General features: G+C 49.5%; 1 protein-coding gene across 5 annotated transcripts in view; it reads left to right on the top strand.

Moving 5' to 3' along the window:
- The window catches only part of EPB41L1 (erythrocyte membrane protein band 4.1 like 1), a 124,071-nt gene that overhangs the window by 43,513 nt on the left and 58,027 nt on the right, over positions 1 to 22,531 (top strand). Inside the window, exon 1 of one of the 5 annotated variants that reach the window (XM_055300694.1) lies at positions 7,379 to 7,643. The exons of the other annotated variants lie outside the window; for them this stretch is intronic. The gene's annotated coding sequence lies outside the window, so the exon portion shown is untranslated. Of the gene's footprint in view, positions 1 to 7,378; positions 7,644 to 22,531 lie in introns of those variants that run through there. 5 annotated transcript variants of the gene reach the window in all.

Genomic DNA, 22,531 nt, shown 5'->3' with positions numbered 1-22,531 from the left:
CCATCTGATCCCTGCATATGAATGGATGAAGAGAAGGTTGCAAAGACTACAGAGAAGTGCCAGCCTCTAGAAGTAAAGTATTGGCTGGGTGGCACCCGGGCTGGGAATATGAGTATAAGACAACACCCACTGTGGTCTGAGCAACTGGCAGCAGGTGAAATTCTGCTTGGCCTAGTGTGGGAATTTAGAGATCTTGAGAACAGTCCTGGTTGAAATAGAAAGACGGTCAAAAAGAAAAAAGAGAGAAAGAGCTTTCTAGCTTCAGAATCTAGTACTAAGAGTATTCCACATCCTGAAAATCTCTAGCATATATTCATATCTGGGACAAAAACCTTTTTTTAAAAAGAAAACTTTATTGAGGGGCACCAGTTGGTTGAGCATCTGACTCTTGGTTTCGGCTCAGGTCGGGATCTCGGGGACATGACATGGAGCCCTGCGTTAGTCTCCATGCTCAGTGCAGAGTCTACTTCTCTCCCTCCCCCCTGCCCCTCCCCCTGCTCTTTCTCCCTCTCAAGTAAATAAATCTTTAAAATCTGGCCAGCATCTCCACAGTATATTTGTGATAAACCAAATGTATGCAGGATTAATGGTGGAAAAGCACAGGCTCTGGAGTCAGGCATGCCTGCGATTAAATCCTGCATCCCTCCATCCCGCCTCACCAGCAGTGTGACCTTGGTTTAGTGACTTCACTGCTCTGAGCTTCAGTTTCCTCTTCCTGTAAAATCAAGTGCATATATAACCTCTGCTTTATAGGGCAGTAAGAGATTAAAAACTGAAAATGTACCCAAGTTGCTAGGCACGGTGCCAGTATGTAGTGGGGACCCAGCTGCTCTCTGCAATGATAATGGTGATTGATGGTGTCACTGCAGCATCTTCTGGCACATGGGACCCACTTTCCTCCCATTGCCTGTCACTGCACCCAGCCTCTGTACGATAGTCTCCAAGGTCTCTTCTGACTGCAAGGAATCTGTGATGTTCCAATGATGCAGACCTCAGCTGACACCTCAGACACCTGATAGGAGGCTGGGTGGACAATATCTGCATATCAAGTGGGACTGTGGCCAGATCTTTCATGTTCAGGCCCCGGGAGTCCTGGGTGAGGGCTGATTTCCCAGGGGCAGTTGGAGTGTGGCGCTCATTAAGAATGTAGGCAAGGTGGTGTCGGGGTCAGCAGAACTCAGCCTCAAGTGTCCTGGTGTCCTGGTGAATTCTTACTCCCAGCCTCTGACTCTGAGAGGGGAGATGGCCCAAGGGACACACAGCACACATGTATTATGAGCTGGGCCCTCATGGGGAGAAGGATGAAAGTGACCCTTGCCATCAAATTCCCAGCAGACAGGAATTAAGACCCTTCAACACTTCACGTGACCCAGGGCTGGAGGGTAGAGTGTGGAAGGGAGAGGCCCAGAGTTTCCTTCTATCTGGGAGGAGTTATTGCCAAGAGGAGGAGACCAGGAAGGACTTCCTGGAGGATGCCTGGATGAGTGACCATGGGAAAAGGAGGAGGGGTCTTCCAGGCAGAGGAAAGAAGATGTGTAGAAGGAGAGAGGCAGGGCTGGGCTGCTGTGCCCTGGGAGCCTGGAACCATTCATTTTGACAGAGCTAGCCACACAGAGCGTGAGGATAAAGCTGAAGAACCAGGTAAGATCATCCTGGGAATGGTCTAGAGAGTCAGGCCAAAGAGTTTGGCTTGCTTTATTAGAGAATGGGGGACCACTGAAGGCTTCTCCACTGAGAAAGCAGAGCAGGATCAGCTCCTGGAGATTTGCTCAGTGGAGACCAGCAGGTCCACATTGGTCCAGACCTGCCTTATTTTTGGCCAAAGATGGCAGCCTAATGTCCAAGCTACTGGAGTGCCTTGAGACCACTGGTGCAGGGGACCATGGGATGCCCAGACCTGTGCAGAGGACTGGCTGTGGGTACAGAAGGGGAAGAGGAAGGAGTAGAGGAGGAGAAGGAAGAGGCGGGAAGGGGGAAAGTAAGGCTCTCACCTTTGCCAACCCACAGTCTTGTTGGAGAAACCATAGAGCTTCTGTTGTTCAGACAACTGAACTCTGAATTCAGAAGTGGAGAGCTGTATGGTCCAGTAGGCCAGAGGAGGGATAGGCTGGGTAGAACATGGGTGGAGGAGGCAGGGGGTGAACTTCCTGGAGGGAGGCAACCTTTGCAGGCTCTGGAGAGACTGAGGATACTGCAGGGCACGCTCAGCCCTTTGTGGGTATCCTCTCATGTCATTTTCCTAGAGCTCTAAGAGGGGATGCCAATATCATTCTCATCTACGGAGATGGGAACTGAGGCTCAGAGATGTTAAGGCCTTGCCCAAGGTCACATACAAATTAATGAACATTCCCTATCCTTGCCTCTGACCCCCCTCCCCAGAGGTAAGTTCTGCTCTCGCAATCTTCAGCAACACCACACTAGAGATAGAAAAGCACTTTGTACCGTGTGACCCGTCGTGCAGCTGGGCCATCATTCTTCTCCAGAATATGACCTAATGTGGGAGTGTGTGGCTCCCATGGTCTGGGCTGGAAGGTTCCAGGGGAGGGTCATCCCTGGGGACTCTAGTGCTTTGGGAGCCTTCCTGGAGGAGTCTGAAGGCGAGGAGACGGGGGAGGCTGGAAGGGAGAGGCTCCTGGCAGGTGAGCGCTGCTGCCTGTCTATCCTGCCTGTGCTCTATACCCAGACGCAGCCACCCTGCAGTGCTTTCCAGAGAGCGCCAAGGACCAGTGAGAACAGCCTCAGCAGGCAGAATGTCCCAGGCCTGTGGGTCATGCTGCTCTGGAAAGTTTGGCTCTGGTAGCTTCCTCTAGAGACTGGCCCAGCTCTCAGCTGCCTGGGGCTGCAGCTCAGCCCACCCAGGCCCTGCAGCCCTCTGGGGCCAAAGCCAGATGCCCTGAAGCTTTCTTGCCCTGGAATGCCCTCCTTGCCATGACCTTGCATTTAACTTAGCTCAGTTTCGGCATCCCCTTCTCCAGGAAGCCTTTTCTGAGCCCCAGGGGTTGGGTTAGAACTTCAGATTGTCTAAACCTGGGCCGACTAAGGGAAAGTGTCATGTGAGCCACATATGTAATTTACAATTTTTTCGTGACCGCATGAAAAAAAACAACAAAAAGAAACCAATGACAGATTCTAATGATATATTTCATTAACTCAATACATCTAAGATCTTTCAACACAAAAATGACTGAGCTGCATTGTACTCTTTTTAAATTAAATCTTCAATGTCCAGTGTCAATTTTAGACTCATGGTGCACCTCAATTTGCATCCGTCACATTTCAAGTACTCGTTAGCCACATGTGGCCAGCGGCTACATAGTGGTCAGCCCAGCTCTGGAAGCAGAGAGAAGAGCATAAGGATTGATGCTCAGGGTTTGGCATTAGATGGACATGGCAGTCACATCCTGGCTCTGCCATTTATTTGCTGGGTGAACTTTGGGAAGTCATTAACCCCTTTGAGCCTCACTTAACTTTAGCTGTGAAAGGAGTGAATGATTTTGATGTTAGAGAGTTATTGTAAGCATTACACAAATGAATGGTGTCTAGTGTCAAGTATAGAGTAAATGCTCAGAAAATGGTGGCAATTCATCTTACATTGCCCTCTGATGGGCCAGCTTATGTGCTGTTCTTTCCCACGGGACTGACTGTGAGTCCAAGGACAGAGGCTACCCAGTTCCTCTTGCCTTCTCTGAGTCCAGGGCCTGGCTCAGTGTGAACATCTGCTTGCTGAATGAAAGATTAAATCCTTGGGCTAAGAATGCTAGCCACCCACAAACCAAGGGACCCCCACAATGGCTGGGAGTCACGAGACCACAGACTACTTGGGGTGACATTGGCAGAGACCACTGAAGATAAAAGAGGGGGTACGAGGGGCCCTCCTTGCTTGAAGGTTTCATCTCTGCCCCAGCTTTGGGGTGCTGTTGACACTGTGTGCTTTGCCTTCCCAGCCAATGGAGTGAATAACTTCCATCCTTCTCCTGGCTTTTCTTTATCCTGGTGCTTTTACATCAAGTTCCCTTGAGTTAAGATTTAAGAGAAAATAATTTTTCCACCTCCTAGGCAGATCAGAGAGAGAATGAGGGGTCCTGTCCTTCCTCTTTTGCCAGCATTTGCTAACCTCCCATCACACCAACCCAGTAACAGAAGTGGAGCAGAAGAATTTCTCCCATTTTATATGTAATTTACAATTTTTTTTTTACAATTTTTTACAATATAGATGAGAATACAGACTCAGAGAGGTCAAATAATCTGTCCAAATAACACAGACAGTGGTAGAGCCAGGGCTGGAAGCAGAATTCAGAACTAAGGGAACTGAAAAGGCCCTCTTCATTGGTTCGGCTCATGTTTGTCCACCAGGGCTCCCAGCATCTCTCCACAGGGCTTTCATGAGAGGTGGTTCTGGGTTGGGTTCTATTCCTGTGCCTCAGTTTCTCTGCCTGGGGAATGAAGGCAGCAAAGTAACTGGAGTGTACATTTCAACAGATGACCATAAGGGGCTATGTGTTCTTCAGAGCAATCCCCCAAACCTCCCCCCCACAACAGATTTCTCTGGGAAAGGTTATGACAGTGTCAAGTGGAAAGTGGTCCAGAGAGCTAGGGTGACTGAGTAAGTGTAACCTTGGACAAATCACTCACCCCACTCTGGGCTCAGTCTGCCTACTTATCAAATGGGGATGGTATCTTACAAGATGTGAAGATCACCCATAAAAGTACTTTGCAAACTGGAATGTGCTACTAGAAATATTGGTCAATAATAATCATTGGAAATCTTGACAGTTGGGATCCCTGGGCGGCGCAGCGGTTTAGCGCCTGCCTTTGGCCCAGGGCACGATCCTGGAGACCTGGGATCGAGTCCCGCATTGGGCTCCCGGTGCATGGAGCCTGCTTCTCCCTCTGCCTGTGTCTCTGCCTCTCTCTATCTCTCTCTGTGACTATCATAAATAAATAAATTAAAAAAAAAAGAAATCTTGACAAAGAAACCCACTTTTCTGGGTAGTCCCACTGACCTGAAGGGAATTGGGCCTTTTGAGTATAAATCCAGAATGATGTCTGGGAACATCCCGCCTCTGTCTTTGGAATGTAGCTTGGATTCTTCTGGGAAAGTGAGAGGCTCCATCTAGCTGAAGAGGGTGGGAAAGTAGCTCTGACCCAGGGGAGGAGGGAGAAGGAAGGAAGGGGAGGAGGATCCAGAGAAGGAGAGTGAACTAGAAGGAATGAGGATTTTGGCCTTGTGGTCTGTCCTGCTGTCAGGAGCCTGAGGCTGGGAAGGTCAGTGAACAGAAGAGGCTCAATCTGGAATAAAAATACTGACCAGCAGGGAGTCAAGGATCTCCTGCCAGATGTGCATAGGAAATAGTAAGTTCATCTGGTTAACTCCTAAGTTTTATTGATCCTTTTGCTTATTTATTTGAATAAATACGTAGTAAAATCTGGAATAAAAATACTGACCAGCAGGGAGTCAAGGATCTCTTGCCAGATGTGCATAGGAAATAGTAAGTTCATCTGGTTAACTCCTAAGTTTTATTGATCCTTCCGCTTATTTATTTGAATAAATATGTAGTAACTGAACTCAAACAAAGCATCCCTAGTGGCAAAGTGACTTGCCCAAGGTCATGCCCCTGAGGGCCTGGGGAGTTCCTGGGAGGAATCTGGGAAGCTGGAGAATGAAAAGTCCAGAGGGAAGGAGGACATCTGTAAGGAAGTCTGCCCAGCGGGACTCCAGTCCTTCTGTGAATTGGCTCTAGGCTGCTTTGTCCATCTTCCCAGCTCCTGTCTGGAGCAAGGGCGTGTTCTCTAGGACTGGGAGGAGCTGGCTTCCTTCTGCTCACTCTCTGCCCACTCCTGAGCCTAGTGGACAGCAGGGACAGTGAAAGGACTGGAAGCTATGTCTTGGGAACATCTGGTAAAGGACTTTTCATGTTTAAGTTGGAGAAGATAAGGCTCAATGTGGGGGTGGAAAAAAAGGACACAGTTGCTATCTTGAGTTCTCTGAGGGGTGCTGGGAAGAAGGCCTGGCCTCATTCTGCAGAGACCCTAAGGGGTGGTATTAGGACATAGGTCATCATGATGGAGTAGCCACCTTGGGTGGGAGAAGTGGAAAGAGGGAGTAGAGGTGGATGTTGGTGAGTTGACACTGAGCAACACAACCCATTGGTGAGGCTGACACTGAGGGAACTGCAGCTTAGGGGAACAGATGGTCTGGCTGGTGTCTGGGCTGCTTCCCAGCTTCAGGCCTCTGTGGTTTCTGCTGCTATGGATTCTGGGGTGCCTAGAACAGTGGCTAGCACACAGTAGGTACTTAGGAATTATTTGAAGAAAGAAAAAATCTGTGTATGCCTGGTGGAGGGGAGGGCTGGGGAGTAGGGGTCATGTGGTCTACAAATGTGGACTGTGGGCAGAAATCTTTGGAGATTATGTTGGGAGTTACCTGCTGTCTTCCCTGAGGCTTCCTGCATGAACTGTGACCCCAGAGATGAGTATGTCCAACTCTTTCTTTGACTGAGAACAACTTGCCCAAGACTATTGGCCAAGACAGTGGCAGAGCTGGACCAGATCTCAGGCCCTCTGCCTCCCAGAGCCCTCTGCCATTTGAGGTCATTGTCTGTGGACATAGGGAGTCAGAGCTGTGGTGGTTCAGACCAGCTTTTTGAGTTAAGTGCTGCTGAAGGGCTTTCATTTGGTTTTGATTCATAGCCTCAGTGCTACAGACCCCTTGGCTACCCTTGCCCCACACCTTCCTGGAGCCTACATGCACACCCAGCTGTAAACAGGCCCATTCCTCAGTTACCCTTAGGGTCATTGCCACCAAAGCACACGTGGGCAAAAGCACATGTACACACTCAGACACACAGGATCCCAGGGGATGTTGGCACACACCTTCTCCCGGATGGGGGAGAAGCCCCGAGTACCCCCCCGGAGCCTGTGCCCTTCTTGGCTGCTGGGGAGGTGGGGGTATCTGGCTCCTCGGTGGGCTGGGAGGCCCACTGAGTCTGAGTCACCCCTTCTGAGTCAGGGATCCTCCCCCTTCTTCTCCCCTCCCCCTTCCCCTGTCCCCGCTGAGCTCTCCAGAGAGGCGGTCCCCGCCAGGAGGGCCGAGGCTGGCCCGAGGCCGGCCGGGGTGGGGGCAGCAAGGCCTCCAGAGTTGGCTCCTTGGCACCACGGCGGTCCCGCAGGGGTCCGGGAACTGCCAGCGGCCGCGCCGGGAAAGAGGTGGTGGCCCGGGAGCCTGAGAGAAAGAGAGAGAGAGAGAGAGAAGGAGGAGGAGGAGGAGGAGAGGGAGGCCGGCGGAGAGGAGGCGGAGGCAGGGGCCGGGCCGCCGGAGGGACCAGGCAGGCGCGCGGCGGCCGCCCCTGGGCTGGGCGCGGAGGCCGGGCGGGGGCGGGGGCTGGCCGCGCGTCGGGCGCCAGGCCCGGGGCTGTGGGCACGGTGCCCAGCCCCCGGCGCACGCCGAGCCGCCGCCGCCGCCGCTGCTGCAGTCGGCATCCATCAGCGGGCGGGGGTGTCGCGGAACAGGCTGCTCCGCAGAGCCCGCCGCGGCCCCGCGCGCCCGCCCCGCCCCGCGGCCTGCCGGCACCCCCACCCCCCCGCAGGAGCCAACGGGGCGTCCCCCCGCCCAGCCTGCCCGAGATGGGGACCCCCGGCCTCAGGTAGGCACGTGGGGGGGATCAGGTGGCACCGGGGAGGGCGCTGGGGACTCAGGACACGTAGGCCCAGCCTGCAGCCCTGGGGAGGACTGGGGGCGAGACCGGGAGGAACTGAGTTTGCCGGCTCTTGGCCCCCTGGCCTGCGTGGGGGAGATCCGTAGCTGTTCCTCCCCACCTCGTAGGTCTGCAGCCTCCCCAAGGCCTGGAGAGAGAGGTGGGCTGGCTGTGGGCTGGTGGTTACTGTTGGGATGAATGGTTGCTGGGTGCTGGGCTCCCTGGCTGGGCCACTCTGTTCTCTGAGACGCTCCTGCCTCCTTTGTGGAGGCCAGAGGCTCTCTGGATCTCTGTGTCCAAGCTTCAGATGCTGCAGGCCAGTCAGTCTCGTGGTTGGAGACTGGGGTGCAGGGCGGCTCCTGTCCTCTCTCTCACCCTCTGGTTGTAGACCTTTTCCCACCTGGGCTCACTTCCCACCCCATCTCTCCTCCAAGTCACCCAAAGCTGGGTGATGGATAATAGTCCTGGGACCTGTGGGGTTCTGGTTTCCTATTGTTCTGGCCAGAGATTGCCCCCCCCCCCGCGCCCTGATTAGAGGGAGAGGACTTGTGGGTCCTAGTTGTGTCTGGCACCTTCATGCTTGGGAGTGTCCAAGGGCCTGAGAAGCAGGGGTCTGGAGGACAGGAATGGGGGGAGGGGGCGGCAAGTGACTACAGCCACCAGGCTAACTTACCAGGGGCTGAGGCCACTGCCTAGCAGAGCTACAGCCCCAGGATGGTCCATGGGGACCTTGACTAGGAAGGAGTTCTGAAGACACTGGTCTCCTTGTTGGCTGCCGGCTGTGGTCCTTGCCACCCTCCCTGCCCCCTACCTCTGAGAATGCATTGGTGGGGGAGAGGCACTACCACGAGTTCCTGCCTGCACTTCTGGATCTGCATATCACCTCCTCTGCAAAGGTGGGAGTGTAAGAGGGCTGGATTTAGGACCTCTTGGGCTGTGTGGGGTCCGGCTGCTCCCTACCTCACAGCATTAGGAGTCTTCCAGAATTAGCAGCAGTTGGGCCAGGTTGAGAGGTGGGGACAGGAATAGTGTCCCCAGAAGCTCCTGGAAGACAGTGCTGCCTGACCTGGACAAGGGTGTGGAGAATAGAGGTGGCTCTGTGCCCGCCTGCCCACCCATTCCTCCAGATGGAGCCTGCGGCAGAGGCAGCCTGTGCCAGCCTCCTCTCTGAGCCACTGTGGCCCAGGGAGGCACTGCCAGCTCTGTGCAGGGATGAAGCTGGCTTCTCCTGGAAGCCTGAGGTCATACCTGCTGGGCAACCCCTTGCACAGTCCTTGTGGTACGCAGAGCATGGTCCCTTGAGGGCTGCCTCAAGGCAGTCCTGGAGATCCGTGCAGGGGGCAGTGTTGCTATTAACATCCTTCCTGGGCCATATGGCAATTCCCTGGCCTCAGCTCTGTGAGCTTCATGGAGCTTTCATAGAACCGCATGAGAATGATGCTTGGCCTCATAGCCCTCACTTAGGAAATACTGAAAGCTTGAATGAGGCCTAGAGAGAAAGAATGACTTGTCCAAGGTCACGTAGCAGCTGAGTGGGAGAGCCAACACTAATGCACCCAGGTCTCCTATCCCTGGTTTGAGATTCTTGCAACCCAAATGCCTGCTTCCCTGTTGCTGTGGCTGTCCCATACACAGGTGTGTGACAGGGGCTGGGCATTATAGCATGGAGCCCGAGGCTACCCTTGAGGAGTCTCCTAGCCCATGCCCCCAAAATGTGAGGAGGAAATGTCAGGCTGCCTCACAGATAATGGGCCAAGGCTGAAGCAATGGGCAGCCAATAGCCTTTGACCTTGTTAGTATATGGAGCCAAGAGGATGCTGGATGGCCAGAGATATTCTGGGCCTGAGCCTCCAGAGAAAGTAGATAGGGTCTTTTGACTGTACTAGCAAAGATGGGAAGTACCTCTGTGTTAGCTTCAACATGGACTTCTCTGGGGACCTCTCTGGGCTTCTGTGTCTCCATTGATTAAAAGGGGATAATAATCTCTATCTGGAATAATATCAGTGATTGTGCAATCAGGATGAGGGCATTTATTGAGCACTTACTGTGTGCCAGTGCTTTGCATTATCTCACAGCCACCCTGTCAGGTATTATCTACTTGTTACAAATGAGAAACTGAAGCTCAGAGAGGTTGTGTCACCTGCCTGAGGTTACATAGCTGGAAAGCATGGGGCTGTCTGCATCCAGAGCCTCTTTCTCTACCATGACATTATACCTGGGTCAGTGTCTGGGAGTACCAGGTTGGCGTCCGGCAGAGCCACAACTAATCAGCCATAACTGATATGCCAGGGCTGATCCCAGTGGAGAGGTCTGTGTTGGATCTGGTGAGACAAAGGTGGTTCTGTGGCTCAAGTGCTCCTCTGGTCCGGAGGGGTAGGGGCATAGAGGTACTAGCTAGGAGCCCTGAGAGAGAGGTCGCCTTGGCCTTCTGCTTCCAGGCTAGGATCCCCTAGAGGTGGGGCTGCTCTGGGCCCCCATAAGCTCTCTAGGATGACTTACTGGCTTTTTTTTTTTTTTTTTTTTTGACTTATTGGCTTTTAGTCTAGTTAGCCCCCATGCTTACCCACTCCTACCCCTGCTGCATTTGATAGGATCCTAGTTACCTGAAAACACAAGGGTGGGAATGCAGGGCACCAGCTAGTGCTGTGACAAGGAAGCGCTTATAGGGAGGGGGCCTGAATCTGGGTGGATGAGTGGGGGTGAGAGAAGGCTGACACTGCTTCCTTTGTGGGCGGGAGGCTTGTGGATAAGAATAGTAACAGCCAGCATTTATTGAGCACCTATTACATGCCAGGCACTGTGCCTGTACAATTCATACGATCTTCACAAAACCCGATGGTAGGAATTATTCTTCCCATCTTATAGGTTGAGGGAACTGAAGTTTACAGGCAAGGGAAAGACAGTCACTCAGGGTCTTATGGCTAGGTCATGGGGGAGCCCTGATTTCAGTCCAGGCAGTGTGGGCCAGAGCTGTGTTCCTGATGGCCATGCCAGCAGCCCATAGTTTCTTCTCATAGGTTGTACTTGGTTTTGTTCAATTTGAAAAATAGTCTCTGAGTACCTCCCGCAGGCCCCACATTGCCTCTAAGGAAACATCCCTCTCTTGTCTTCAGGGGTTCACTGTCTAGCTAGAGAGGGACAGACAGATACAGGGAGGGTAAAGAGCTACTGTTCCATATGTTAAGCATGGGTTCCTATTTTGGTGATCAGGGAAGGCTTCCAGGAGACTTTGCACTGGGAACCAAAGGCCCAAGTGGAATTTCAGTGGCAGTGAGAGAAGGCCACCCACTCCCTCAGGTCAGAGGGGAAATAGGAATGCCTTGAAGAAGAGTGGGTGGGTTGATATGTGTGGAACAGATAGGGGGCCGAGGAGCTCTGGGAGGTGACTCAGAAAGCTTGAGTGTGGGTCCTCAGCAAGGCTCTGGAATCTACCAGATCTAAGCTCTAGTCACAGCTCCATTGCATACCAGCCACGTGCCCTCAGGCACATCACTTAACTGGCCTGAGCTTCAGTTTCCTCAGCTGTAAAATATGGATAAACACACCTATCTTGTAGAGGCCTCCTGTGGTTGTTGTTATGTAAAGGACCTAGCACAGTGCTGGCACATCCCAGTAAACATTACTTCTCTCTCCTTTCAGTCTCTGTCAAATGTCAGGCTAAGGTGTTTCTACTTGACAGGAGCTTGGAGGCTCCGAGAACCTTTGTCCATCTTGGGTGTGCACGGGGCAGGCATGCACTGGGGCATGACAGAAGTGTTTGGGAAGGTCCCTTTGGCGACTGGAAGAACCCACACGGAGGGGAGGGACTGCAGCCTTGCAGGAGAAACATCAGCCCTGTGGACTTGGAGGGTGAGAGAGGGAGGAAGGTTGACAAGGCACGAAGATGTCCTCTCATGTGGTTGAGGTGGGGCAGGCCACAGGAGTTATGAATTCTGAGTGAGGCCTCATGAGCTTAAGATGTGTCCCTTGAAGGTGGCGTGGCATCTTTGTGCATCTGGCTTTTTCTTTTTTTTTTTTCTTTGAATAATTTCCTTTGGATGAATCCCCATCAGAGCTTCCTGCATAATAGTGGTAAATTGGGACTAAGTGCCCAACAATAGGAAGATGATTGAGAACGTTTTGGAACATCCAGCGGATAAAATAATATATAGCCATGAACAGCCACAGAAATACTTATTCCTGCAGCGTATGGAGTGTGTACTTGCGAAGCTCCTTTGCATCCTTTATTTACTTCATGTCTGTGTGACAGAGGTGGGACAGGGGTTAGATTCCTCCAGTGCAGTAAAGAGATTCAGGCGAGCTTCTAATCTCCTTGAGGGCAGGGTTCATGTTTTATTCATTGTTCTGGCCTCAGCATGTAGCTCAGTAGCTTGCAGATGCTTGTCCAGTGAAAGAATTGATTGAAGGAACAAAGCCCAGGGGAGTTGGCTTGTCCAAGGTCACCCAGGCTGTAAAACCGAGGAGCTGGTCTCCTCATCCCTACCTGCCACATTCTTCCTCACCCCTGAGGAGCTGCACCGGGAGGAAATAGGGTGGAGGGGTTCCTAGCCAAGGTTGGGATGCACATGACCAGGGTTACATCTACTTGCTGTCCTTCTGAGCTGCTAGGCTCTGGCAAATTGATCTTTTAAGCCTCACTTACCCCATCTGTAATGTGCACTGCCCAAGAATCTGTTTTTAGGGTTGTTGTCAAGATTAAATGATTTAGGCATGTAAAGCTCTTAGCACCATAACTAGCACACAGTAAAGCACCCCTGAATATTAGCTGTGATGATAATGATATAATAATGTGGAAATATTTCTGATACAATTAATGTTAAATGGAAAAAACCCATAAAATTATGAGCACTCAGATTGAAGTGGTGTAGAAATTAGGTATGACCATAGATAACAGATAGGAAGAGAACAGTCAGAAACGGAATTACAGCAGGTACAATGGAGGTTAATAAGACCGATCAAAACAGATGTTTTAGGGGATCCCTGGGTGGTTCAGCGGTTTAGTGCCTGCCTTCGGCCCAGGGCATGGTCCTGGAGTCCCAGGACCGAGTCCTGGGATCGAGTCTGGGATCGAGTCCAGGATGGAGTCCCACATCAGGCTCCCTGCAGGGAGCCTGCTTCTCCCTCTGCCTATGTCTCTGCCTCTGTCTCTCTGTGTCTCTCATGAATAAATTAAAAAAAAATCTTAAAAAAAAGATCTTTTAAAAATACTTTTCCCCCTTAGTTTTAATTTAAAAGGAAATATGTGAAAAATCCTAAAAATTCAAACGTGTATTCTTCCCTTGTTTCCCCAACCAAAATCCTTCTCTCCAGAAATACCCAATGATAACATTGTGGTGTGTGTCCTTTGGGGTATTTTCTGTGCCTACGTAAGCATACAACCAGAATGAGACCATAAATTGCATCACTGTTTTACAACTTACATTTTTTTCATTTAACTCTATGTTGACATCTTTTCATGTTGGTATATATAAAATCCGTCACAAAAATTTTCACAAGTATGTAATACTTTTATAACTCCTTTTTTTTTTTAAGATTTTAATTTATTGGGCAACCCGGGTGGCTTAGCGGTTTAGCACCTCCTTCAGCCCAGGGTGTGATCCTGGAGACCCAGGATCGAGTCCCCTGTCGGGCTCCCTGCATAGAGCCTGCTTCTCCCTCTGCCTGTGTCTCTGCCTCTCTCTCTCTCTCTTTCTCTGTGTCTCTCATGAGTAAATAAAAAAAAATATTTTTTTCAGAAAAAGCACAAGCAGGGAGAGGGGTAGAGGGAGAAGCAAACACCCCTCCCGCCCCCACTGTGTGGGGTCTGACCTGGGGCTCCATCTCAGGACCCTAGGACCATGACCTGAGTTGAAGGCAGCTGCTTAACTGACTGAGCCAAGGTGCCCCAGTCCTAGAATGCATTTTTAAAGGGATACATCCAGGGTGTCTCGGTGGCTCAGTGGGCTAAGTGTCTGACTCTTGGATTCAGCTCAGGGTCATGATCTCAGGGATCATGAGATGCAGTGCTGCGTTGGCAGGCTCCCCACTGAGTAGAGTGTCTGCTTGAGATTCTCTCCCTCTGCCCCTCCTCCCACTCACTCATATGCACGCTTTCTCTCTCTCTCTCTCTCTCTCTCTCTCTCTCAAATAAATAAATCTAAAGGGTATAAATCCTAGTGAATTTGGCCAAGGTCCTGTTGATGGACATTGAAAGTTGTTCCCAATTTTACTCTATTTTAAATAATTCTGACAATGAACTCTAACAGCTCATTGAACAATTAAAGAAAATGAAATGAGAGAGGGAGTCAGAAACCAAACCCATGAGGGTTGGCCTGGAGAGGTCTGCAGTCTGCAGGTCTGCTGCTCCCCTGCTTCTCAGCAGAGCTGAGGGGGGCAAGGGCCCTCAGGGGGCTGGCTTGCTTGGAGGAGATCCTATCTCCGTCACCCTTAAAGGGTAAGGATGTCCCAGGAGAACCCCTTCGGTCACTGACCCAGTATGGAGCTGACCTGTGAAACTTCCAAATTCTCTTTGGATGCTAAAAGCTGCTGCCTGGGTCATGCTGCTGCTCACACCCTGAGTGTTCTTGGACAAGTTCTTTGCCTTCTCTGGACCTCCCTTTGCCTATCTGTGTGGTAGTGACAACCGTCCTGATGAGAGCCATTGTTGCCACTTATTGAGTGTCTGCTGTATGGTGACGTGGTGTCAGAGTGAGCTTCACATGCATTCTCTCATTTATTTCTCACTAAATGTCTTTGAGGCGTAGGGGTGTTATTTTCATTTTACATGCTCAAACTGGCTCTCAGTAGGGTTAAGTAACTTGCCCAAGGTCCTCAAGCCAAGATTCAAACTCTGGTCCAAAGCCTATGTTCATACCTGCTGTTCTGTGTTCCCTCTCACCAGCTGCTGATTGGTGAGGGCCAAGCGAAATGATGATTATAAAAGGATTCTTTAAATTGTAAAGCACCGTACATGTGGGAGGGGTTGCTACTGCTGTTATTATTTCCACATCCAGAGCAACGGTAGCTTTGGTTACATGGTTGACAGCAAGTTGGAGGTTGTGGGATGTAACAGGATTGAGGGGGAAGACCATGGGCCCATCAGCCAGCAGATCTGGGTCCTCATTCTGGCTCTACTTGAACTGACTAGCTTGGTGACCTTGGCCAGCCAAGCTAGCCTGGGGAATAAGCCCATCTGCCCTGTGTGGCCCTTGTGCAGCTCAAATGAGACAAAGCCTGGAAGACAGCCAGCTCGTGTCCTGGCTTTCAGAGGATGCCCCACTACGGGGAGGTCTCTGGCTGCCTCCAAAGTCATCAGTATGGTCCAGAGGTATTTCTCCTTTCTGATGCTGTTGCTCTGCAGTTCTGGGCATGGAATGTGGTCTCCAGCCCACAACTGTACATCAGCCTGTGGCTTTGTGGTAGCACGTGAAGCCTTTGGGCAAAAGCCAGTACTGACGGGTAGCAGCCTCTCCACGTTGCTTGGTTTTACTTAACGAGGTGCCCATGGGCACCGCGAGCCTCTGACAAATTGCAATCTCCCCATTGTCCCATAGACCCGAGCAGCAATATGAATGAATGACTGCAGGCTCAGCTCCCGTGTTGACTCCACTGCCTTTGTCCAGAGCTCCTCGGCCTTGGCCTGGAAGGGTGGCACCAGGCCCCAGAGGCAGCTTTTGCAGCCTGTACCCTCCTCCCTCATGGCAGGCAGGCATTTCATTCACGTCCACCCAGAGATTGTCACTCCAGGAAGTGAATGTTCTGTACTGGGGAAATCCCAATGGGAAGTAGCATCATCTCCAGAGGGGAAGAATAAGTCTTAATAGGGCTTGTTCTCTCTGTTTTTTATTTTGAGTTCTTCTCTTTCTTTTCTTATTCCAAAAGTAATACATGTTCATAGTAGAAAAATTGTGAAACCTGGAGAACCCTTGAAAAAGCCAAAAGGAACGTCTGTAATTCCTTCTCCAAGGGAATGCTATTGTTCACATTCCAGCCTTGAGACTTAATGCTAAAGATGAGAATATCTTTTTTTTTTTAAGATTTTATTTATTTATTCATGAGAGACACCACCGGGGCTGCTCAAGATGAGAATATCTAATATTGAAAACTAACTATGGGTTTTGACGTGTGTTAAGTGCTTTACAGGCATGGTCTGGTTCAATTTTCACAGTAACCCTGTGAAATAGTCAAGATTATCATCATGAATTTTACAGATCAAGACACTGAGGCCCAGAGCGGTTAAGAGACTTGTTCACGGTCTCATTGTCTCCCATTTTGTCCCTGACCACTAGGCGATACTGCCTTTTCCCAATTTCTCTTCTCCTCCCTCTTCTAATTCATATATCTGCTTAGCATCAGAAAGTGTATCAGTCAGATTCTGGTGGAAAACAGAATTCTACTCAGATGTTTACACTGAGGAGATGTTAATAAAGGTGTGGGCAGGGTTAAGGGAACCCACAGGGGTAACAGGGACAGAAGCTGTTACTTCCTTTCCCTTCAGCCTGAATAAGTAGAGGGAGGGAATAGTATTACCAGAATTCAATGATGGTTGTGTCTGTGCAAGGAGCTGACATAGAGGGGCTCAGCCACCACCAGAACCACAAACAGGGAAATTGGGAGCATGTTCCCCAACTTCTTTCTCCTTCCACCCTTGAACCTCCCATTGGCCAAACCCAACTAGGAGTCAGTAGACAAAGGATCTCAGTCCAAGGGACAGTCCAAGGGTTCAGCCTCTCACGTCTTTGAACAGGGCATGGAACTGGAGGTGAGAAGGAAGAGACCCCAGGAGACATGGCTGGAAGGGGATGGAGGAGATGCCCCCCGATTTTACAAAAAAGAAGAAGACTTACCTTAGTAACTGTGATTATTGAAAACATAATTTAAAACAGAAGGGTTTCACTTGCTGCCTGTCATTCTCTTGGCGTTTTGGTGTCTTCCACACCCTGTCCATTTCTCTCTTGTTCTCTTTGTTCCTTCCTTCCATTAGTTCCTACCAGATTCAGAGTTCCCCAGAATGCCTGGGTAAAAGGTGCCAGTGTGCAGGGTTTAGAAGATAGCCTTACTGGCTCAGGAGTCATTATCATGACCACGGACACATGCGGCTGTATGGGCCCTCAAGTTTTTCCGCTGCCGTGCGTTTGCGTGCAAAGACCTGCTTCTGGTATACGTGAGCATCTATAACATACTCTCCCTAAAATATATGACTTCAACATTTATATCACAAAGTTCTTTCTTTCTTTGTAATATCCTTTATCTTCATGGCCCTGCTCTGAAGTGAGAGGGTAGCAGATGAGGAAGCTGATGCTCAGAAGAGGGAAGTGACTTGCCCAAGGCCCATCAGATGGGGGATGGCAGGACTGAAGCAAGACACGGTGGTCCTGATTCTTTTTTTTTTTTTTTTTTGAGAGAGGGAGATAGCAAGTGGGAGGGGCAAAGGGAGAGGGAGAGAATCTTAAGCTGGGCATGGAGCTTGACATGGGGCTTAACCTCACGACCCTGAGATCCTGACCTGAGCTGAAATCCAGAGTCAGATATTCAACTGACTGAGCCACCCATGTGCCCCACAGTGGTTCTGATTCTGAATTCCGTTCTTCCTAGCATATTTGCCTTTCACTCTTGGGAAATTTTTCCTTAGCCAGCCTCACCCGTTGGAGAAATTAATCCACCCTGCCACCCCCTCCCTCGAAACGAGGCTCCCAAAATGCCCTGTATAGTGGGATGGACTTTGGAGTCTGGGAGACTTATCACAGCCTTATGACCTTGGGCAAATCAGCATGCCTCTTTGGGCCTGTGTGTCCTCATCAGTAAAGTAAGGGTGATATTATCAGGAATTTGGATGGAAAAGTTAAGTGCTTAAGGTCTGATAAGTCATCAGGACAGACTAGCTAGCTGGTAGCCAGAAAGGCTCCTGAGGTGAATGCAGCCCAGGTCTCTGTCCTCAGCTGAGTCGACTTAAAACTTGTCTCATTGATGTTTCATCCGCCTATCGCCCATCACAGATGTGTTTGTCCATTTGTCTGTCTACCTATCCTTCAGACACCAGACCCCCTGGTACTCGCATGCACTAGTATATGATCTCAGGCAAGTTTCCTAACTTCTTAGTGCTCTAATTTCTTCTTTTACAAAAAGAGATAATAAAAGTACTTATTCCGGGTTATTGTGAAGATTAAATGAGTTAATTGACATAAAATGGTTAGACCAGTGCTGGGCAAATTGCAGACTCTATGAATGTTAGCTTTGTTGGTATTTATCAAGAATTGTGCAAAGTCCTGGGGATAATGGCAAATGAGACAGATAATGTTTGGTGTTTATGGATTTTATATTCCAGAGGAATAGAAATAAATAAGTAAAAAGATATAGGTTTCATTTGTGATAGTAACTATGGGAAAAAAAAACCGGCATGGTACTTAATGGGTAGAGTTTCTGTTTAGGTAATGAAAATTGATGGAAATTGACAGAGGTGACTGTTGCACAAGGTTGTGGTTGTAATTAACATCATGGGACAGTTACACTTAAAAAATGGTTAAAATGGCCAAAACCAAACCAAACCAAACCCCAAACAGAGCATGCTGTCACCAAAAAAGTAAGGGGAAAGACCCACTTTATTTTTTTTAATTTTTTGAATGATTTTGCTTATTTATTTATTTAGAGAGTTCACGCAAGCAGGGGGAAGGGCACAGGGAGAGAAAATCTCAAGCAGACTCTGTGCTGAGCATGGAGCCCAACATGGTGCTCAATCTCATGACCTTGAGGTCACAACCTGAGCCAAAATCAAGAGCTGGACGCTCAACCAACTGATCTACTCAGGCGCCCCAGAAGAAAGACCCACTTTAGACAGCTGGGTCAAGGGGCATGTGGATTGAGGTCTGAAGGGTGAGAGCTGCCATGTCAAGAGATAGGATGAGCCCGTTGTCCACACAGAGGGACTATGAGGGCAAAGCCCCATGGCAGGAGCAAGCCTGATGTGGAGGAGTAGCCAGAAAGCCAGTAAGACAGGCTCACAGTGATAGGGTAGCTGATGCAGTGGCTGTAAGCAGGGATCTTTAACTTTGGTAAGGAGTTTGTGTTTTATTTTGATGGTAAGTTACTGAAGGTTTTAAGGAGGGCATCCAAGAAAATGAACAGCATAGAGAATATAGTCAGTGGTATTGTGATAGTGTTGTACAGTGACCAATGATAGCTACACTGGTATGAGCCCAGAATGGTGTAGATTTGTCCATTCACTATGTGATAACGGAAACCAGCGTAACATTGTGTGTCAACTATACTTGAATTAAAAGAAAGAGAACATCTGATTAGAGTTTTGAAAAAATCCATGTGGCGGGCAGCCCCGGTGGCGCAGTGGTTTAGCGCCGCCTACAACCCAGGGCGTGATCCTGGAGACCCTGGATCGAGTCCCACATCGGGCTCTCTGCACGGAGCCTGCTTCCCCCTCTGCCTGTGTCTCTGCCTCTCATTCTCTCTCTGTGTCTCTATGAATAAATAAATAAAATATTTTTTTAAAAAATTCATTAAAAAAAAATCCGTGTGGCTATTTTGAAGAGAATAAACCTTAGGAGGGCCCAAGGGGCCACAGAGAATCCATGCAGGAGGCTGGGCAGCCATGTGGGCATGGCTTGACAGTGGCTTGGACCTCTGCAGTGGCTGTGTGGATGGAGAAAAAGAACAAATCCAAGGTACTGGATTCAGAGATGCTGACTCATGCTAACCCTGGCTGTAGGGCCTGATGTATAAATTGGCTGATTCATTTTTAATGAGTTGTTGCAATTACAGGCCAAGTGCATCTTGCATTGCCTGGGCTAGGACATTCTCTCCCAGCAGGCCACACAGATGGAAAGCCATAGTATCCCTGAAGGGTGAGCCAGGGGAGCCAGCCAGTAGTTGCAATGCTAAAGAGCATCAAATGCTGACAGCCTTCTGGACTGGCCTCAGCCAAACCCAGGGCCAGACCCCTTTCCTCCAGACAGTGGTGCTATAGGCCCCGTCAGCATTTACTTCTCTGGCTGACCTTTCTCTTTTTGAATCCTGTGCATTGGATATTCATATGTTAGTGTCATCAGTCTGGCCTTGCTGGCCTCTGTCTCTTTCTTCATCTGTCCTGGGCTGGCACTTCTGAACTCCTGGTTCTCAGACCTCTCACCACCACGGCCTCTCAGTATTGTTTGTAATTATAGACCCTCTCAGGGATGTTTTATTGGGGACATACCATGTTAAGTGCTCTCTCAGTTTATTTTCCTAGATCTCTACCACCACCCTCCGAGGGAGGGAGGAGTATCTCCACTTTATACATGAGGTGACTGAGGCTCAGAGCATTGGAGTCACTTGCCCAAGGTCACAAGGTGAGCCAGTGCTAGGGCCAGGCTTTGGGTCTGGGTCTAACTGGCCTGGGTACCCCTTTGAGGGTCTCCCTGCCCTAGTACCCCTTTGAGGAGTCTACAAGAGGCCAATGTGTCAAATCCCTGACCCTGGCCCATGGCAGTATTCAGGGATGGGAGTCTTGCCCTTTTCTAGAAGGAACTGTGATTCTTCCCAGGCTGCCTGCTGCACTCCTGGTTCATTCATTTCTTTCCATTTCCAACCTGTTCCACCTGCCAGACTGTTTGGAGCTCACATTTATAGGCTTCTTGTTCTGGGCTATCAGGATGTCAAGGCCTCCTGTCTGTCCTCTGCATGGCCCTACTTGTTCCCGTCTCTGGACATTTGCCCACAGGGTGACTCAGCCCAAATGCCTTCTCTGCCACACCTAATTTCTCCCTTTATGCGAAATTTAACTCCACCTCACCCCCCACTCCCTATCCTCTAAGCTCTTCTTTGAGTACTCTAGGTCATACTCCTGATCACCAACTCCCCAGAATCTTCTGGAGGCTAAAATGTACACCGATAAGTCTAAACCACATCCTGCCTGGATGTTTAACCATTTTCTGGGTGAGCATCGTCCTCCTGTGTTTCAGTGAGCTCCAAGGAACCAGCACGTGCTTCCTTCCCCTAGGGCCCCGCAGTGCCCAGCTGGCTGGTCTGCCCAGTGGACTCCCTCAGTCTCTGCTGGCCTGGGCCTGGGCAGAACTGTGCCCACATGACCGGCTGTGGTAGAAACCAGAACTGGGTTCTTGGCTTGCTTTCTGTGGTCTAGAGAGAGAACTGTACTGTTATCCTTGGACTTATGAAATCAAGAAAGATGTCATCATAGGGGATTTAAACCATCATAGGTTTTAAAATAATAATAATGTTATTTTTCTTTTAAATTCATAAAAATTTTGGGGGGTGCTTGGGTGGCTCAATCAGTTAAGCACGTGACTCTTGATTTCAGTTCAAATCATGATGTCAGGGTCATGGGATCAAGCCCCATGTCAGGCTCTGCGCTCAGCGGGGAGTCTGCTAGACTCTCTCCCTTCCCCTCTGCTCCTCCCTGCCATATGCTCTTGCATGTGTGTGTGCACTCTCTCTCTCTCTCAAAATGAATACATCTTAAAAAAAATAAATTCATAAAAATTTTAGTTTAAGCAGACTTTACCTACTCATCCTGTCAAACCAAGCCCTGTGCATTGGAAGATTTTATTTTTTAACCTCTAATTGTTTTTGGTCAAGAAATCTCCAAGTATAGTAGAAAAATTGAGAACTACAGTTAAATAGAAGAAAAAAATAATCTGTACTCCTGCCATATAGAAACAACCATAATTAATACTTTGTTGAATGTTCTGTATCCATGGATATGTATTAATCAAAATAGGGTCAGTCTGTATACGCTGCTGTGTATGGAGCTTTTCATTCAGGTATTTCCATGATCTTTTACATCATCTTTTTTTTTTAACTCTCTAGAAAGGATGAGCCATCATTTCTCTAACCAGGCCCTGGCTGTGGGGTTCGTTAGTGTCTTGTGCCACCTCTTTGGCTTCCAGCCTGGGCCTAAGTGCTTTCTCCTTCCTGTTGGTTCTGTTCAAGTTTGCTTGAGGCAGCAAAGCGCGATGGGAAGAATAATGGCCCCAGCGCTTGAATCTGGGGAGTCAGGAGGCTGGGTGGGGAAGAGAGTGGGCAGGAGGGCCCAGGGAAGATGTGTCGGAGGAAATGACTGTCACTCAAGTCTCCTTTCTTTCTGAGTCTCACCTAGAAAAGGAGAGATTGAATTATCTCAAAGACTTCAGTTCCTTTCATATGTGGTGCTGTTAGCACCAGGCATTCCCTGCCAACAGGCTCTGCCAGAGATCTGGGCAGGGGAGGAACCTGGATATTTCTTTAAGATTGCTGTCCTGGCTGTTTGATGTAGGTCTGGGGAAGGTTTGGGGAGTAGGGGTTGAAACCAGACTGAAGCAGGGGGGACAAGCACATGAACCAGAGCCTCTGGGCTGCCTGGGGCTGTGACAGTCATGTGGAATCTGCTTCTCGAAGCAAAAAACCTTCAGATTATTCTGTGAATCCTTTTTTTTTTTTTTTTTTTTTTAAGCAAAATTAAGTAGGCATTTATTTTAAGGATTCTTCTTATAGATCTTATCTAGTATAATGGCTGATATCCTCAAGTTCAGGCCTAGAAGAGATCCAGACCCAGGCAGACAAGTCTCACTCTGACCCTGTGAGGCTGTGAACAACCCTGGAGCTGCTTCTAATGCTTTGTGTCCTGGATGGAGCTGACATTTGGTGTCATACAAGTGACAGAGAGCCTTTATTTATCTATGGCTTTACATTGAACCATAAAATGTAGGGTAATGCCGTGAGTGGAAAGCATTTCTGAGTGGGGATGAGGCCATGTGACTAAAGCCTTCCCTTCCTCCTCATCTTACTTCATAATAGCAGCATCAGTAACAACAAACCCTTTCATTTGTACTACGAGCTCCAGCTTACAGTGTGACCTGTTCAGCACCCTCGAGCCA

Source organism: Nyctereutes procyonoides, unplaced genomic scaffold, assembly GCF_905146905.1.
Source record: "Nyctereutes procyonoides isolate TBG_1078 unplaced genomic scaffold, NYPRO_anot_genome, whole genome shotgun sequence".
Classification (NCBI taxonomy): Eukaryota; Metazoa; Chordata; class Mammalia; order Carnivora; family Canidae; genus Nyctereutes; species Nyctereutes procyonoides.
This window is presented reverse-complemented; position numbering and strand designations above follow the sequence as displayed.